Source organism: Gastrolobium bilobum, unplaced genomic scaffold (assembly GCF_033153095.1).
Source record: "Gastrolobium bilobum isolate Gb01-03AN ecotype WA unplaced genomic scaffold, APGP_CSIRO_Gbil_v1 utg7104, whole genome shotgun sequence".
NCBI classification, from domain to species: Eukaryota; Viridiplantae; Streptophyta; class Magnoliopsida; order Fabales; family Fabaceae; genus Gastrolobium; species Gastrolobium bilobum.
In genome coordinates this window covers 435,438-449,944 of record NW_026898416.1, presented here as the reverse complement: position 1 = coordinate 449,944, position 14,507 = coordinate 435,438, and the positions used below count along the sequence as shown (strand labels likewise).

Genomic DNA, 14,507 nt, shown 5'->3' with positions numbered 1-14,507 from the left:
ACTGGTTGAAATCTTTTCGAAACAAATCTTTCCTTTTTTACGAGGCAGGGTGAATGGTTATATGGCAACATCAATTGCATTAAGGAGAGCAAGTGTCTTCCATTTTTTCACCTTGGTGTTTTATGCTAAATAAATAAATTGAATGAAGGATGAAGATTTTCTTTATGCCTCTGCATGTGTTCTGTTTTAAGACTTGATGCCTTTGATATTTTATGGTTTTACACCGATTTTTCTACTATGTAATACATGATAGTGTAATCATGATTTTTACTCGACTAGAACAACCAATTAAAAAATGTGGACAAACCTATAAAATTTGAATTTGGCTGGTAGCCAGGTTGATTTTGTTCAACTTAAATTGACTTAATCTATTTTGATTTCAGATTTTCATAAGAACCAAATGTGAGTCCAAAAATTCTTATCTGTACAACATAACCTAACAACTTTCCTACAACATTATATTTTTATTTTCCTATATATATATATATATATATATATATATATATATATATATATGTGGGATAGGATATTGTGACACCCAAGTTATGTTACACCCATGTGACACCCAGTCAATCTCATCGTTAGATTGCTTATGTTGATCCAACGGTTATATTTATTTCCATCTTTGTATGGTCATGATTTCCCAAATTTAAAGTGAAAGCATTAAATATGAAAAATCATAATCATACAAAGGTAGAAATAAATATAAAATATTAAATTTGGAAAATCATGATCATACAAAGATGGAAATAAATATAACCGTTGGATCAAAATAAGCGATCTAACGGTGAGATTGACTGGGTGTCACATGGGTGTAACATAACTTGGGTGTCACAATATCCTATCCCTATATATATATATATATATATAAATATATATTTATATATGGGTTTGCTTTTTCAGCAGCTATTGCAGATAAGTTATCTGCAGTAAGCCAATACGACGTCGTTTTGGGACGAAAATCATGGTGTTTTTGTAATTTTAATTTATTTTAGGATTATAATAGTCTATATATTTATAATTTTTTAAGATTTCAATACCAAAACGACGTCGTTTTGAGAATAAATGCAGATAACTTCTTTGCATTAACTGTGGAAACATTTTTCCCTTTATATATATAGCAGAATATTATTGAATGGAAATCTTAGTGATTTCCATATATATTACCGAAGAAGGGCCTGTGGATACTCTTGTAGTTCTATTGTCATGAAAATTAGTTACGTTATAATTTAGTTATTAACTGGCCATATATTCGCGGCTGAGACCTTATCTATTTGTATTATATAAAAAAAATAGTCATGATTCAATAGAATGACTTATATTATGGAAGAAATACACTAACGTTTAGTCATTGGTGTTAGGGGTTGCAATGCTGCGAGATTGTGAACGTTAAACCCTAAAGAAAATATATGAGTTTTATTTTTCTCATGTTGCGTTAGACAATTTGTCTCATGCAACACACACAAAAATAGGTGGGACCTACCCACTCACTTTTTTGTGTGTTGCATGAGATAATTTGTCTCATGCAATAGGAGAAAAAGTGAGTGAGACCTACTAAAAAAAAATAAAAAAATAAAAAAGTGGTTCTCACCCACTTTTTCTTATGTTGCATGAGACAAATTGTCTCATTAAACATGAGAAAAATAAAACACACACACATATATATATATATCTATACAGTCTTCTTTCTCTTTGGATCATGCAGAAGATAATATGTCCAATTTGTGCCTTACACAGCACAGAAAGCTCATTTGTCTTCTTCATGAAACCAGTTCTTCGTTAAGAGAAGGTAACCAGCTCATTTGTGCAAGTATATATGTCTTTCAATTTCATGCATTATCTCACGTTTATCCTCTGCATAATGCATAGCATATATATTTTGACAGATAGTTACTTGTGTTTTCTTACTGGTGTTTTTTTATTGGTGCATGCAGAGCATACAAATGTAGTATTAGTCTTCTTAAACAAAGAACGACAATTGCACACAACTCACTCATGGGATTTCCTCGGGTTAGAGAGACATGATGTAATTCCAGTGTCCTCATAATGGAATATGACATTTGGTGAAGATATCATCATTGGAAATTTAGACACTGTTATGTGGTAATAAAGGATGAAGATTTTCTTTATGCCTTTGCATGTGTTCTGTTTTAAAACTTGATGCCTTTGATATTTTATGATTTTACACCGATTTTTCTACTATGTAACACATGATAGTGTAATCATGGTTTTTACTCGACTAGAAGACCCAATTAAAGAATATGGACAAACCTATAAAATTTGAATTTAGCTGGTAGCCAGGTTGATTTTGTTCAACTTAAATTGACTTAATCAATTTTGATTTCAGATTTTCACAAGAACCAAGTGTGGGTCCCACAATCCCTATCTCTACAACATAACCTAACAGCTTGTTGGGCTTCCTCCTTCAATGCTAAGCCCAAGCCCATTTGAGGGGTTTCCTAAAAACCCTAACCCTAATTTCCACCTCCTCTATAAATACTCATTAGTTGTGGGTGGAGGCTAGGTCAGATTTGAGAGAACAAATTTGAGAGAATTATTTGATTGTTTGAGCAAGGCTTTATGCTTTGCATTTGAGAGATCTCTAGAGAGAGTTTGAGTGAAACATCTCTAGGGTAGTTTGATTATCACCATTGTTGGAGAGGTTGAGTTAACCACCACATTGGTGTATTTGATTATTTGTAACCATTATTTTCATAGTGGATTTCTGATCTGGACTAGGTCCCGTGGGTTTTTACTTCTTCATTGAAGAAGGTTTCCCCACGTTAAATCTGGTTGTGTTCTTCTTCTCTCTCCTGTTTTCGTTTTGATTTTCCGTTGCGCCGCCTGACCTGGTGAAGTTCAGGCCGAGGTATTGCCGAGATCCGAGATCATGATCTTGTTGATTGACTTCCGCACAAAGGCCCCTGAGCCGATCTGAGGGAACCGAGTTTTCCCAACAGTGGTATCAGAGCCCGAGTTCGACGGGTTCTGAGGGAGACGAGATGGAGACCAGTGGCATAACTCATGATGGAGATATCTTCAAGTTGACCGCAGACAATTTCATATATTGGAGACCTATGATGGAAGATCAGCTCTACTGCAAAGATTTGCATAAGCCCATTATCCTTGATGAGAGACCAGCAGGCAAAACTGATAAGGAGTGGGAGATCCTGAGTCGGAAGGCGGTAGCCACGATCAAGAAATATATTGATAAAAGCCTCTTTGAGCACGTGTCCGAATTCACGAACGCGTATGAGTTGTGGACGACATTAGAGTCCATGATTCAGAAGAAGACTCCCACGAACAAAGCATACCTGGTTCGCCGACTTGTTAAGCTTGAATACAAGGACGACATGAGCATGATTGAACACCTGAACACCTACAAAGGTATTGTGAATCAGCTGTCAAAGGCTGATATGAAAATTGATGAAGAACTGCAGGCATTGCTGCTGTTGAGCTCGCTGCCAGAAAGCTGGGATACTCTGGTGGTGACCCTGAATAACTCGACTCCAGATGGAAAATTGAAGATGGATGTCGTGACAGACAGCCTCCTAGGCGAAGAATCCAGGAGAAGAGAACGAGGTACTTCGAGTACGTCTGAGGCCAACGTTGCTGAGAACAAAGGGAAATATGACTCCCGCGGTAGAAGCAAAAGCCGAGGTAGAGGTCGTGACAGACGAGACAAGTCCAGAGGTCGGTCAAAGCCGAAATATGAGTTGAAGTGCTTTTAATGTGGAAAGACAGCCATAAGAAGCCAGACTGCTGGACCCTACAGAATGATGAGAAGAACGGCTCTGTGAAGCCGGATCAGATTATTCCCAAGAAGAGGGAAGACAAGAGCACCACTGCGGTGGCTGCAAACCCTGATGCTGAGATATTCCTCCTTGGTGAGGATAATTATTTGAATGTTGCTTATGATGACTGCACCTGGATTGTTAACTCTGGTGCCTCCTTCCACGTTACTCCACACAAAGGTTTTTTCTCCTCTTATCGAGGTGGTGATTTTGGAGTCGTGAAGATGGGAAATCAGGTGACCAGCAAGATTGTTGGTGTCGGTGATGTAACTCTGACCACAGATGTCGGATGTCGACTTGTGTTGAAAGATGTAAGGCATGTTCCTGACATGCGTTTGAACCTAATCTCGGTAGGCAAACTTGATGATGCCGGGTTAGTGAACTACTTCGGTAGTGTGAGATGGAAGCTGGCCAAGGGAAACTTGGTCCTGGCCCGAGGTAAGAAGGAAGGCTCCTTGTACGTGATGCAAGGAAAAATCAATGGCAGAGAAGTCAATTCTGTTCGAGATGAACCTAGCTTGGAGCTATGGCACAAGCGCCTCGGCCACATGAGCGAGAAAGGGCTACAGATCCTGAACAAGAAAGGATTATTGACCGGGTTGAAAGGCCAAGCGTTGGAGAGTTGCACGCACTGCCTAGCTGGAAAACAGCACCGGGTTTCCTTTGCGAGACCGGATCAACCAAGAAGACGAAGGAATATTCTTGACCTCGTCCATACTGATGTTTGCTCCATGTTGGAGAAATCTCTTAGAGGAGCTCAGTATTTTGTTTCATTTATTGATGGCCATTCCCGCAAAGTGTGGGTATATTTGTTGAAGACTAAAGACCAGGTACTCCAATCCTTTAAAGAATTCCATGCTATGGTTGAAAGGGAGACTGGCAAGAAATTGAAGGTGGTCCGATCTGATAATGGTGGTGAGTATTGTGGCCCATTTGATGCATACTGCAGAGCGGTCGGGATCCGACTTGAGAAGACGCCCCCCAAGACTCCACAGTTAAATGGACTGGCTGAGAGGATGAACAGAACAATTGAAGAGAAGGTACGAAGCATGTTATCCAATGCCGGATTACCAAAATCATTCTGGGGAGAAGCCGTCAAAACAGCTGTTGACTTGATCAGTCTCTCACCATCACGGCCACTTGAAGGAGAAATTCCAGAAGAAGTCTGGACAGGTCGGAAAGCAGCTTATAATCAATTGAAAGTGTTTGGATGCCGAGCTTTCGTGCATATCCCTAAAGATGAAAGGGCCAAACTTGATGCAAAGACTAAAGAGTGCATTTATCTTGGTTCGCCGAGATGTGAGTTCGGGTTCCGACTTTGGGATCCAATCAATAAGAAGATCGTGAGAAGTCGAGATGTGATCTTTCATGAGCATGAGAACATTCATGACATCTCGAAGCCCAAAGTCTGAGTTACTGTCAGACGAGAAGAACCCATCCCTCATGTCTGAGCTGAAGCAGGGGGAGAAAATCAAGAGAATGAAGAAATTGATGACCAGCAACAAGCTGAAGATGACCAAAACATTGAGGTCCGAGTTGATGATGAGATCCGGGATGAAATTGATGAACTGGGTTCTCAAGCTGAAGAACAGCCGAGATATCCAACTCGAGAAAGAAGACCCTCTACAAGATACCCATCCGATGAATACACCGTTGTTGCTGAAGACGGTGAGCCTCAGAGTTATGATGAGGCTGTGAAGAGCTCAGAGAAAGAAGAATGGGAAAAGGCAATGCAAGACGAGATGAAGTCTCTGCACGAGAATCAGACTTATGAGCTGACTGAGTTGCCAAAAGGAAGACGAGCTTTGAAAAATAAATGGGTCTACAAGATTAACAATGAAGAGAACGGGCAAAAGCCGAGATACAAAGCCCGAATTGTAGTTAAAGGCTGCAATCAGAAGAAAGGAGTAGATTTTGAGGAGATTTTTTCTCCTGTGGTGAAAATGACCTCGGTCCGAACAGTGTTAGCTATGGCAGCTTCGATGGACCTTGAGGTAGAACAAATGGACGTGAAGACGGCATTTCTTCACGGTGACTTAGAAGAAGAAATATATATGGAGCAACCAGAAGGGTTCCAAGCTCCAGACCAAGAAGACTTGGTATGTCGGTTTAAGAAGAGCCTCTATGGCTTGAAGCAAGCACCTCGGCAGTGGTACAAGAAGTTTGAATCATTCATGATTGATCATAAGTTTGAGAAGACTGAAGCCGACCACTGCGTATTTGTGAAGAGGTATGAGGCCGGAGATTTTCTGATATTGTTGTTATATGTTGACGACATGCTTATTGTAGGGAAAGACAAATCGAGGATAGCCGCCCTAAAAAAGGCGTTGAGCTCGTCCTTCGCAATGAAGGACCTCGGCCCTGCAAAGCAGATTCTCAGAATCAAGATTATCCGAGATAGACAGAAGAAGCTACTGTGGCTGAGTCAAGAAAAATATATTGAGAAGATTCTAAAGAGATTTAGCATGGACAAAGCCAAAACAGTGAGCACCCCCCTAGCCGGACACATAAAGCTGAACCAGAAGCAATGTCCGAGATCTGATGAAGACAAAGATGAGATGATGAAGGTCCCTTACCAATCCGCCGTCGGAAGCTTGATGTATGCAATGGTTTGCACTAGACCCGACTTGGCGTATGCTGTAGGAATGGTAAGCCGGTATTTGTCAAACCCCGGCAAAGAGCACTGGGAAGCAGTGAAGTGGATCTTCAAGTACCTACGAGGTACGACCGACTTATGTCTCCGTTTTGGAGAAGGCAAAGCCGAGTTGCAAGGCTACTCGGATTCTGATTTAAGGGGAGACGCCGACTCGAGGAAGTCGACTACATGATATTTGATGAGATTTGTCGGAGGAGTTGTCTCTTGGCAATCAAGACTTCAGAAATGTATTGCACTATCGACAACTAAGGCTGAGTACATTGCCGCTACTGAGGCAAGCAAAGAGATGCTGTGGATGAAGAAGTTCCTCATGGAACTTGGCCATGATCAAGACAAGTACGAGCTGGGTTGTGACAATCAAAGCGCAATCCTTCTTGCGAAGAATTCAACCTATCACTCCCGCACTAAGGATATTGATGTGAGGTATCACTGGATCCGGGATGTGGTGGAAGGTGGTGAGCTCGAACTCGTCAAGGTGCACACTGACCAAAATTGGTCCGACATGATGACAAAGCCGGTTCCAGCAAGAAAATTTGAAGACTGCTGTGAAGGAGCCAGGTTGATGCTGAAGCCGATGCATTGAAGTCGGAGGGGGAGATTTGTTGGGCTTCCTCCTTCAATGCTAAGCCCAAGCTCATTTAAGGGGTTTCCTAAAAACCCTAACCCTAATTTCCACCTCCTCTATAAATACTCATTAGTTGTGGGTGGAGGCTAGGTCAGATTTGAGAGAACAAATTTGAGAGAATTATTTGATTGTTTGAGCAAGGCTTTATGCTTTGCATTTGAGAGATCTCTAAAGAGAGTTTGAGTGAAACATCTCTAGGGTAGTTTGATTATCACCATTGTTGGAGAGGTTGAGTTAACCACCACATTGGTGTATTTGATTATTTGTAACCATTATTTTCATAGTGGATTTCTGATCTGGACTAGGTCCCGTGGGTTTTTACTTCTTCATTGAAGAAGGTTTTCCCACGTTAAATCTGGTTGTGTTCTTCTTCTCTCTCCTGTTTTCGTTTTGATTTTCCGCTGCGCCGCCTGACCTGGTGAAGTTCAGGCCGAGGTATTGCCGAGATCCGAGATCATGATCTTGTTGATTGACTTCCGCACAAAGGCCCCTGAGCCGATCTGAGGGAACCGAGTTTTCCCAACACAGCTTTCCTACAACATTATATTTCTATTTCCCTATATATATATATATATATATATATATATATATATATATATATATATATATATATAACAGAATATTATTGAATGGAAATCTTAGTAATTTCCATATATATTACACAAGAAGGGCCTATGTATACTATTGTAGTTCTGTTGTCAAGAAAATTAGTTACGTTATAATTTAGTTATTAACTGGCCACATATTCCCGACTTAGACCTTATCTATTTGTATTATATATAAAAAATATAGTCATGATTCAATAGAATGACTTATATTATGGAAGAAATACACTAACGTTTAGTCATTGGTGTTAGGGATTGCAATGCTGCGAGATTGTGAGCGTTAAAGCCTAAAGAAAATAGATATATGGGTTTTATTTTTCTCATGTTGCATGAGACAAATTGTCTCATGCAACACAAAAAAAATTGGATAGGACCTAGCCACTCACTTTTTTGTGTGTTGCATGAGACAATTTGTCTCATGCAATATGAGAAAAAGTAGGTGAGTCCTACTAAAAAAAGAGAAAGAAAATAAAAAAGTGTGTCCCACCCACTTTTCTTTGTGTTTCTTGAGACAATTTGTCTCATGCAACATGAGAAAAATAAAACCCTTTATATATATATATATATATGTATATATATATATATATATATAGTCTGCTTTCTCTTTGGATCATGCAGAAGATAATATGTCCAATCTTTGCATCACACAGCGCAGAAAGCTCATTTGTCTTCTTCATGAAACCAGTTCTTCGTTTAGAGAAGGTAACCAGCTCATTTGTGCAAGTATATATGTCATTTAATTTCGTGCATTATCTCACGTTTATCCTCGGCATATTCCATAGCACATATATTTTGACAAATAGTTACTTGAGATTTCTTACTGGTGTTTTTTTATTGGTGCATGCAGTGCATGCAAATGTAGTATTAGTCTTCTTAAACTAAGAACGACAACTGCACACAACTCACTCATGGGATTTCCTCGGGTTAGAGAGACATGGTGTAATTCCAGTGGCCTCATTATGGAATAAGACATTTGGTGAAGATATCATCATTGGAAATTTAGACATTGTTAAGTGTTAATAAAGGATGAAGATTTTCTTTATGCCTTTGCATGTGTTCTGTTTTAAGACTTGATACCTTTGATATTTTATGGTTTTACACCGATTTTTCTACTATGTAATACATGATAGTCTAATCGTGGTTTTTAGTCGACTAGAACACCCAATGAAAGAATATGGACAAAAGTATAAAATTTGAATTTGGCTAGTAGCCAGGTTGATTTTGTTCAACTTAAATTGACTTAATCAATTTGATTTCGGATTTTCATAAGAACCAAGTGTGGGTCCCACAATCCCTATCTCTACAACATAACCTAACAACTTTCCTACAACAGTATATTTCTATTTCCCTATATATATATATATATATATATATATATATATATATATATATCAAAATATTATTGAATGGAAATCTTAGTGATTTCCATATATATTACACAAGAGGGCCTGAGGATACTATTGTAGTTCTATTGTCATGAAAATTAGTTACGTTATAATTTAGTTATTAACTAGCCATATATTCTCGGCTGAGACCTTATCTATTTGTATTATATAAAAAAATAGTCATGATTCAATATAATGATCTAATCATGTTTATACACAATAGAAACAATTAGATCAAGTGCGGAAAAATTAAGATCATAAATACCTCCCTCTATTTCTTTTCTCTACTATTAGAATAGTTTTTGCAACTGGCACGAAATTCTTCTATTGAGTCTTCCAAACTCTTCTCTACAGTCCAGATGGTGTACAGCTATGTAGTAGAGTGAGCTCAGTGACTCATGAAGTTGAAGTTGCACCCTTTTTATAGACTCCTCCATCATAGAGTCTATTCAAGAGTGCTCTGAAGATGGGATCAGTTGATGGCAGATAAGAACCAAATTAATGGTTGATGATTATAGATGATTGCAGACCAAAACCAAAAGCAGGTGAACCACTCCTAATGAGTGATGAAGAAGTGGACAACATCAGTAGACCATAGTTCTCCATTATCAGTAGTGAACAATATCTGTGGACCACATAAGGTCACACCACTAACCACTAGTATTTTTAACCACTAGTTACTAACATTCTCCCACTTGGTCCACATATATCATCATATACTATAGTGAGAAACAAAATACATGAATCATGGTGATAATTCCTCTTATTTATTCGAGTATTATCTTCCATGTATTACAGTGTATTATATTTCTCAAGCCCATACATCAGGGACCTTCTACTCCTGAAATGTCATAACAGATAATACCAAGATTAGACGCCATCTCCATGACCCTGTCACTTAATGACTGAAGAAATTTAAACCATTAATCTGATTGACCAACAAAAGTAATGTAATTTTCTTAAAATTAAAAATGTAAAGGTTGTTAACCAACTAATAAATAGTGATGACAAGCAACTAATATTTGAACAAAAATATCCAGCACCATACTAATATATAGCTAACAAAAAAGGCTCTTCAAAATCTTCGAAGAACAATTGTTTGAATAAGATTCAATCCCTTTCATCAGCATGACCATCTCAATTGCTTCAGTTGTCAAAGATTCTATTCCACCAAAATAAAAGTCTTTATTTTAGTCAACAAACTTTCAATTCAACCAAGCCAGCTCGTATAGTACCTGAAGAGCACAATCTCGAAAAGCATCAAGAGATGCTTCCCTGAGGCAATGAGAATCCACCAATTCATTGAAGATTTGCTGGCTTATGTCTCATGGAAGATTTGAAAAGGAATTGTATTTATGAAAATCCTGTTCATGTGGATCAGTTACTGAATGAAAACCAAAAAAAATAACCAAAAAAAATTAAAAAAATGTACCTCACGTATCTTATTTATGCATAAGTCCACGAGAGAGGGACAGGTACCCCCACCAGGGCAATGATTTGCCTTAGAACTTAAACTTCTGGCTGCTAACCATTTTGTGCTCCCACTTCTTCAATACCTTCTCGATACTCCTCCTCTCCGTAAATCATCTTCCATTACTTGTTGATCTCTCTTCCTAGAACATATACCCCCCATCGCCTTCAATTCTTAAGTTTGTGAATAAACTGCAGCAACAAATAACTAAGATAAATAAATAGTTCAAGTTTGGGGGAAATTTGATTATTGCCAAATTAATCATATTGATCAAACAAATAGTTCAAGTTTGGGAGAGCTGAGGAAGCCATTGGTGGCAACGCTAAAGCTCTTCAAACCCTCAGAGAACTCATCATATTCCCTCTCCACTTCTTTCACCATGCACACAAGCTTGGCATCAAAGTTCATTTTTTTCTTCTTCTTTTTTTCCTTTCTCTTTGAACTTATTGATCATTTTAACCATGTGTGTCTTGTTCTTTCTAAATTGTGTAGTAAAATTAATGAAACCAAACTAATGAAGAAGTATCATTATTCTTATTTTTAAGCAGAGAAATAGAATAATTAATATTAATAGTGAACAGATTGTCAAATTTGAGTTAAATTGAAAGAACTCTGCACCACTGATGAAGCTTACTTATTAAACAACAAGTGCGACGAAGCCAACAAAAATCATACAAGTAAATGAGCAGTTAATTTACCTCTCTTAAAAGTTGTTAAAGCTCTTACTCGAGGTTTCAAGAAGGACAAAGCAGAAATACCCACACATTTCCATGGGGAACATAAGCCATCCCAGAAGAAAAGAGAAATAAAGCAAATTTTATCTTAAGAATTATGAAGTCATAAGCACAAACATGTTGCCGAAGGATTTAACACAAGCAATTTGCATCTTACGAATTATAATTAAAATAAACTAACCTGTGGAAATGGTTACGTATCTCTGTTTCTTTCTAACTCCATAATCTCCAACTATAGGCCCTGAAGCCATACATTCAAAACCCTAATTATTTTCCCCTCAATCTTCAACCTTCACCAAACTCCAAACCCTAGAAACCGAACCTAGGGTTTAACAGAACGGGAAACCAATAAAACACAGAGAGAAAAGAACAGCCTAGAACTAATAGTCCTTTCTCCTCTCTAGACCCAAGAAAATAGAAGAACCGGACAGGAATCGACAGAGAAAAAAAGAAGAAAACGAGCTTCAACGCTCGCGAAGCACACAGAGTAGGTTTCGGGCTTCGTTACCTTTTGTTTCGATTCAGATCTCTCACTTTCTCTCTCTGTAACTCTTGAGATTTAAAGATCCTTGAGCTTGATTTCGAGCGGATCTTGGGAAGGGGGATGGAAATGGCCGCGGTCGAGGAGGCAAGCGAGGAACATGTGGAGGGTCCTGCGGCGGTGGAGACGTGGATGAAAGGCTGGTGGTAGGGCTGCGAGTGGGGCTATCAGCGACGGCGCATTGGGTGGCTAAGAACTTGAATTTGTGGAGAGTAGGCATTGTCACGAGTTATTCTTCTAAATTGTGAATTTAGTAAAATGGAATAGGAATAGAAATAAAAATAGGAAAATGAACGGGGAATTTTTGTTTTGTTGTAGAGAGAGAAGGTGAGATCTAATTTCAATTCCAGAGAGAGAAAAAACATGATTGCCTTAAGAAAGGAACTTTATCGGTGAGTTACATTGCCACATTTACTGTGTAGTAAAATGGAAATTTCAAAGGTTTTGCGACATTAAATTTAAATGTGGTTAAAAAACGTTCCCAACCTCCGGTTTTTCTTTTTGTAGTAATTGCTGTAGATCTATGATACTTTTCGACGATCTACTCCATCCTGATAAAGTTTTCAACTTAAATATGTACAAGCTTTATATCTGTAATTAACTTCATATTTTATTGCACTATCAAAAATAAATAAAATTAAATTAAATTGTGTCAATCTGTATAATATTTTGGTTCTCCCAGGTTAAGAGGATGAATTAATTTCTCTAAATACCTAAGTTAAATACAACATAAAAAATTTACTACTAAAAAAAGCTGATTTACGTCGGGAAATGTCCATTGCAAATTCTGTCCCAAATAAAATTTGCGACAAAATTTTACAGAATTTCGTCGTAAATCAGCTTTTTTTTTTTAGTTTCCATTACAAGAAGTTAAGTTTCCAATACCTCTGAGTTTTGGCCTTACATATTGAATGTGTACTGTTGTAAGTTAATAACAGAACTGATGTGGAGAAGAAATATCTTAGATTTCATAGTATGTAGCCCGAGAAAAATCTCTTAGGAAAATATTCATTATCAAACATACATATCACATGTGGTTGAAAATGAAATCTATCCCCACCACATGCAGCCCTAAAAATTAAATTATAACTTGAACTGATCAGATCTGTAATCTCTATGTCAGAATATCAAATTATCCGAGTCCTAAGCACTCAAGTGGGTCAACCTGACGGTTGAGAATGATAGATATGGACCTAAAACTTCTCAGGTCAAGGCTTCTCATGTGCCGGTTCCTCACTCTTCATTTCCCTTTTCTTTAATTTTCTTTCTCATTATTTGACCATACTTACTTTATATATTATCAGAAGCCTATGTAAAGTCCGAAACTACCACATTGTGCTTCGCATGAATTGGAGGGAGCAAGGGTAGCTGTGTCATTTTGTGTTGGTAATAAGCGGAGCCCATGTGCCATGCAGAGGTGCGAGGATGAAAGCATTTGAGTGTATGAATCAGAATGTGGGGTCACGTCACCTAAACATGGAGTGGGTAGTGATGATGGTGTGTGAGTGAGGCAATGGCATTTCATTTCATGCAATGTTCAAAAAGCAAGGCTTGTAAAAAGTCATCTCAGCCAAAGTATGAATAGAACCAGTTGTTGCAAAACCAAACCATTATTTTGGTTGCATTGGTCTAAAGGGAAATTATATGAACTTTACCACAATAGGTAAATGGCTAGAATATAAAGGTTACTATAAAAGGATCTTCATGACTCATTTCGGAAACGAGAAAGAATCAGAATCCCTGTGCACTAACGGTCATTGGCATGTGGTTTTAATAATTAAGTAGCTTACTCATTGTCGACCAGAGACCGAACTGCATTTGAAAATGAAAATAGTCTTCATATATATGCAATATATCTCTGCGTCCCATTTTTATGCATATTTTTTTGCTGTGCTTTGCATCATATTCTTTCAATCGTCAGTATTTGCCATAAGCTGTTTACAACCGTTTGGTAAACAATTATGCAAAAAAAGACACACAAAGTATTTACAACTCATTTGAATTTATGAGAAACTATATATACAGTAATTATATTTGTCCAAATATTATTTTTTTTCCCTTTTATACTTTTACTTTAAATTAATTTTTTGCTTAACACTTGGAGACAACAAACATTTTGATCTAGTAGCTAATGTGTAAATTAACTATCCGACCATACGAATTGATACTGACAATTAATTTAACATTTTCAAATTTAAACTCTTAGCAGTCAAATTATAAAATAACTTCAACAGAATTATTGTAACACAATTCACTGAATTCAGTTGCATCATTAATATTATTAATTAAAGAATCATTGCAATGAAATTTTTTCCTGTAAAACAAAATGATAGAACCTATGGGCTATGGAATAGATTGATATAAATTGACTAAGCTAAATTTATTTCAAGGAATTACGCTCAAAGTTCTGAATCTTTCTTATCTAGTTTGATTTTTGGTCTGAGAAATAGAGTTGTCCTTCTATGAGATTATCTTGACAAGGTAAACCACATCACAAAAAATCTTACAAACTCAAACTTACCACTTAAATTATTCTCTGTGAGTAAAGAAGTAGAACAAAAATATAATTATTAATAACGTAACTATAGCTCCATATCTCAAATACTTTTATTATTATTATTATTTAGGTTGTGAATTTAGAGTTTAAACCCAAACAAGATAGAGAAAAGTTATATTTATAAATTTTTTATTTATAA

The 14,507-nt window shown here is 37.3% G+C and overlaps 1 long non-coding RNA gene across 1 annotated transcript; it reads right to left on the bottom strand.

Annotated features, from left to right (window-relative positions):
- Window positions 1–9,943: 9,943 nt before the first annotated feature.
- Window positions 9,944–12,139, bottom strand: LOC133316092 (uncharacterized). Its single transcript, XR_009752167.1, has 3 exons — window positions 11,779–12,139; window positions 10,498–10,727; window positions 9,944–10,429 (listed from the first exon to the last, which is right to left on the bottom strand). It is a non-coding gene; the product is annotated as an uncharacterized LOC133316092 (long non-coding RNA).
- Between the last annotated feature and the right edge of the window lie 2,368 nt (window positions 12,140–14,507).